Below are 5942 nucleotides of genomic sequence, written 5' to 3' on the forward strand. Positions count from 1 at the left end.
CATCTTCTGGGATGCATATGACATTCCTCCCAGGCATCTCCCACAGACATTTTTCCTGTGGTTTGGGTCCCTGTAATCCCGGTTAGCAACCCCAGACTCCTCCAGGGAAGATATCCGAGATGATTTTTCTGCTGGGACAAAGCTCCATCTTCTGGGATGCATATGAGATTCCTCCCAGGCATCTCCCACAGACATTTTTCCTGTGGTTTGGGTCCCTGTAATCCCGGGTAGCAACCCCAGACTCCTCCAGGGAAGATACCCGAGATAATTTTTCTGCTTGGACAATGCTCCATCCTCTGGGAAGCATCCGAGACTCCTTGCAGTTATGTCCCTGAGTGTTTATTCCGGTATTTTCGGGCCCTCTGATCCCGGGTAGCAACCCCAGACTCCTCCAGGGAAGATACCCAAGATGATTTTTCTCCTTGGACAATGCTCCATCTTCTGGGATGCATCTGAGATTCCTGCCAGGCGTCTCCCGCAGACATTTTTCCTGTGGTTTGGGTCCCTGTAATCCCGGGTAGCAACCCCAGACTCCTCCAGGGAAGATACCAGAGATGATTTTTCTCCTTGGACAATGCTCCATCCTCTTGGAAGCATCCGAGACTCCTTGCAGTTATGTCCCTGAGTGTTTATTCCAGTGTTTTCGGGCCCTCTGATCCCGGGTAGCAACCCCAGACTCCTCCAGGGAAGACACCCAATATGATTTTTCTCTCTTGACAGTGGTCCATACTGCGGGATCTATCCAGAACTCCTCCCAGGTGTCTCCCGCAGAGTTTTCTCCGGTGTTTTCGGGCCCTCTGATCCCGGGTAGCAACCCCAGACTCCTCCAGGGAAGATACCCGAGATGATTTTTCTCCTTGGACAATGCTCCATCTTCTGGGATGCATATGAGATTCCTCCCAGGCATCTCCCACAGACATTTTTCCTGTGGTTTGGGTCCCTGTAATCCCAGGTAGCAACCCCAGACTCCTCCAGGGAAGATACCCGAGATGATTTTTCTGCTGGGACAAAGCTCCATCTTCTGGGATGCATATGAGATTCCTCCCAGGCATCTCGCACAGACATTTTTCCTGTGGTTTGGGTCCCTGTAATCCCGGGTAGCAACCCCAGACTCCTCCAGGGAAGATACCCGAGATAATTTTTCTGCTTGGACAATGCTCCATCCTCTGGGAAGCATCCGAGACTCCTTGCAGGTATGTCCCTGAGTTTTTATTCCGGTGTTTTCGGGCCCTCTGATCCCGGGTAGCAACCCCAGACTCCTCCAGGGAAGATACCCGAGATGATTTTTCTCCTTGGACAATGCTCCATCTTCTGGGATGCATCTGAGATTCCTCCCAGGCATCTCCCGCAGACATTTTTCCTGTGGTTTGGGTCCCTTTAATCCCGGGTAGCAACCCCAGACTCCTCCAGGAAAGATATCCGGGATGATTTTTCTCCTTGGACAATGCTCCATGCTCTGGGATGCATCCGAGACTTGTCGCAGCTATGTCCCTGAGTCTTTTTTCTCACGGTTTATGGTTCTGTCATCCCAGGTAGCAACCCCAGACTCCTCCAGGGAAGACACCCAATATGATTTTTCTCTCTTGACAGTGGTCCATCCTGCGGGATCTACCCAGAATTCCTCCCAGGCGTCTCCCGCAGAGTTTTCTCCAGTGCTTTAGGGCCCTGTGATCCCGGGTAGCAACCCCAGACTCCTCCAAGGAAGATACCCGAGATGATTTTTCTCCTTGGACAATGCTCCATCCTCTTGGAAGCATCCGAGACTCCTTGCAGGTATGTCCCTGAGTTTTTATTCCGGTGTTTTCGGGCCCTGTGATCCCGGGTAGCAACCCCAAACTCCTCCAGGGAAGATACCCGAGATGATTTTTCTGCTGGGACAAAGCTCCATCTTCTGGGATGCATATGAGATTCCTCCCAGGAATCTCCCACAGACATTTTTCCTGTGGTTTGGGTCCCTGTAATCCCGGGTAGCAACCCCAGACTCCTCCAGGGAAGATATCCGAGATGATTTTTCTGCTTGGACAATGCTCCATCCTCTGGGAAGCATCCGAGACTCCTTGCAGGTATGTCCCTGAGTTTTTATTCCGGTGTCTTCGGGCCCTCTGATCCCGGGTAGCAACCCCAGACTCCTCCAGGGAAGATACCCGAGATGATTTTTCTCCTTGGACAATGCTCCATCTTCTGGGATGCATCTGAGATTCCTCCCAGGCATTTCCCGCAGACATTTTTCCTGTGGTTTGGGTCCCTTTAATCCCGGGTAGCAACCCCAGACTCCTTCAGGAAAGATATCCGGGATGATTTTTCTCCTTGGACAATGCTTCATGCTCTGGGATGCATCCGAGACTTGTCGCAGCTATGTCCCTGAGTCTTTTTTCTCACGGTTTATGGTTCTGTCATCCCAGGTAGCAACCCCAGACTCCTCCAGGGAAGACACCCAATATGATTTTTCTCTCTTGACAGTGGTCCATCCTGCGGGATCTACCCAGAATTCCTCCCAGGCGTCTCCCGCAGAGTTTTCTCCAGTGCTTTAGGGCCCTGTGATCCCGGGTAGCAACCCCAGACTCCTCCAAGGAAGATACCCGAGATAATTTTTCTGCTTGGACAATGCTCCATCCTCTGGGAAGCATCCGAGACTCCTTGCAGGTATGTCCCTGAGTTTTTATTCCGGTGTTTTCGGGCCCTGTGATCCCGGGTAGCAACCCCAGACTCCTCCAGGGAAGATACCCGAGATGACTTTTCTCCTTGGACAAAGCTCCATCTTCTGGGATGCATATGAGATTCCTCCCAGGCATCTCGCACAAACATTTTTCCTGTGGTTTGGGTCCCTGTAATCCTGGGTAGCAACCCCAGACTCCTCCAGGGAAGATACCCGAGATGATTTTTCTGCTGGGACAAAGCTCCGTCTTCTGGGATGCATATGAGATTCCTCCCAGGCATCTCCCACAGACATTTTTCCTGTGGTTTGGGTCCCTGTAATCCCGGGTAGCAACCCCAGACTCCTCCAGGGAAGATACCCGAGATAATTTTTCTGCTTGGACAATGCTCCATCCTCTGGGAAGCATCCGAGACTCCTTGCAGGTATGTCCCTGAGTTTTTATTCCGGTGTTTTGGGGCCCTGTGATCCCGGGTAGCAACCCCAGACTCCTCCAGGGAAGATACCCGAGATGATTTTTCTCCTTGGACAAAGCTCCATCTTCTGGGATGCATATGACATTCCTCCCAGGCATCTCCCACAGACATTTTTCCTGTGGTTTGGGTCCCTGTAATCCCGGGTAGCAACCCCAGACTCCTCCAGGGAAGATACCCGAGATAATTTTTCTGCTTGGACAATGCTCCATCCTCTGGGAAGCATCCGAGACTCCTTGCAGGTATGTCCCTGAGTTTTTATTCCAGTGTTTTCGGGCCCTGTGATCCCGGGTAGCAACCCCAGACTCCTCCAGGGAAGATACCCGAGATGATTTTTCTCCTTGGACAATGCTCCATCTTCTGGGATGCATCTGAGATTCCTCCCAGGCGTCTCCCGCAGACATTTTTCCTGTGGTTTGGTTACCTGTAATCCCGGTTAGCAACCCCAGACTCCTCCAGGGAAGATATCCGAGATGATTTTTCTGCTGGGACAAAGCTCCATCTTCTGGGATGCATATGAGATTCCTCCCAGGCATCTCCCACAGACATTTTTCCTGTGGTTTGGGTCCCTGTAATCCCGGGTAGCAACCCCAGACTCCTCCAGGGAAGATACCCGAGATAATTTTTCTGCTTGGACAATGCTCCATCCTCTGGGAAGCATCCGAGACTCCTTGCAGGTATGTCCCTGAGTTTTTATTCCGGTGTTTTCGGGCCCTGTGATCCCGGGTAGCAACCCCAGACTCCTCCAGGGAAGATACCCGAGATGATTTTTCTCCTTGGACAATGCTCCATCTTCTGGGATGCATCTGAGATTCCTCCCAGGCGTCTCCCGCAGACATTTTTCCTGTGGTTTGGGTCCCTGTAATCCCGGGTACCAACCCCAGACTCCTCCAGGAAAGATATCCGGGATGATTTTTCTCCTTGGACAATGCTCCATCCTCTGGGATGCATCCGAGACTTGTCGCAGCTATGTCCCTGAGTCTTTTTTCTCACGGTTTATGGTTCTGTCATCCCAGGTAGCAACCCCAGACTCCTCCAGGGAAGACACCCAATATGATTTTTCTCTCTTGACAGTGGTCCATCCTGCGGGATCTACCCAGAATTCCTCCCAGGCGTCTCCCGCAGAGTTTTCTCCAGTGCTTTAGGGCCCTGTGATCCCGGGTAGCAACCCCAGACTCCTCCAAGGAAGATACCCGAGATAATTTTTCTGCTTGGACAATGCTCCATCCTCTGGGAAGCATCCGAGACTCCTTGCAGGTATGTCCCTGAGTTTCTATTCCGGTGTTTTCGGGCCCTTTGATCCCGTGTAGCAACCCCAGACTCCTCCAGGGAAGATACCCGAGATGATTTTTCTCCTTGGACAATGCTCCATCTTCTGGGATGCATCTGAGATTCTTGCCAGGCGTCTCCCGCAGATACTTTTCCTGTGGTTTGGGTCCCTGTAAACCCGGGTAGCAACCCCAGACTCCTCCAAGGAAGATACCCGAGATGATTTTTCTCCTTGGACAATGCTCCATCCTCTGGGAAGCATCCGAGACTCCTTGCAGGTATGTCCCTGAGTTTTTATTCCGGTGTTTTCGGGCCCTGTGATCCCGGGTAGCAACCCCAAACTCCTCCAGGGAAGATACCCGAGATGATTTTTCTGCTGGGACAAAGCTCCATCTTCTGGGATGCATATGAGATTCCTCCCAGGAATCTCCCACAGACATTTTTCCTGTGGTTTGGGTCCCTGTAATCCCGGGTAGCAACCCCAGACTCCTCCAGGGAAGATACCCGAGATAATTTTTCTGCTTGGACAATGCTCCATCCTCTGGGAAGCATCCGAGACTCCTTGCAGGTATGTCCCTGAGTTTTTATTCCGGTGTTTTCGGGCCCTGTGATCCCGGGTAGCAACCCCAGACTCCTCCAGGGAAGATACCCGAGATGATTTTTCTCCTTGGACAATGCTCCATCTTCTGGGATGCATCTGAGATTCCTCCCAGGCATTTCCCGCAGACATTTTTCCTGTGGTTTGGGTCCCTTTAATCCCGGGTAGCAACCCCAGACTCCTTCAGGAAAGATATCCGGGATGATTTTTCTCCTTGGACAATGCTTCATGCTCTGGGATGCATCCGAGACTTGTCGCAGCTATGTCCCTGAGTCTTTTTTCTCACGGTTTATGGTTCTGTCATCCCAGGTAGCAACCCCAGACTCCTCCAGGGAAGACACCCAATATGATTTTTCTCTCTTGACAGTGGTCCATCCTGCGGGATCTACCCAGAATTCCTCCCAGGCGTCTCCCGCAGAGTTTTCTCCAGTGCTTTAGGGCCCTGTGATCCCGGGTAGCAACCCCAGACTCCTCCAAGGAAGATACCCGAGATAATTTTTCTGCTTGGACAATGCTCCATCCTCTGGGAAGCATCCGAGACTCCTTGCAGGTATGTCCCTGAGTTTTTATTCCGGTGTTTTCGGGCCCTGTGATCCCGGGTAGCAACCCCAGACTCCTCCAGGGAAGATACCCGAGATGACTTTTCTCCTTGGACAAAGCTCCATCTTCTGGGATGCATATGAGATTCCTCCCAGGCATCTCGCACAAACATTTTTCCTGTGGTTTGGGTCCCTGTAATCCTGGGTAGCAACCCCAGACTCCTCCAGGGAAGATACCCGAGATGATTTTTCTGCTGGGACAAAGCTCCGTCTTCTGGGATGCATATGAGATTCCTCCCAGGCATCTCCCACAGACATTTTTCCTGTGGTTTGGGTCCCTGTAATCCCGGGTAGCAACCCCAGACTCCTCCAGGGAAGATACCCGAGATAATTTTTCTGCTTGGACAATG

The sequence above is a fragment of the Vanellus vanellus genome (genome assembly GCF_965231255.1).
Source record: "Vanellus vanellus genome assembly, contig: HAP1_SCAFFOLD_29, whole genome shotgun sequence".
Lineage (NCBI taxonomy): Eukaryota > Metazoa > Chordata > Aves > Charadriiformes > Charadriidae > Vanellus > Vanellus vanellus.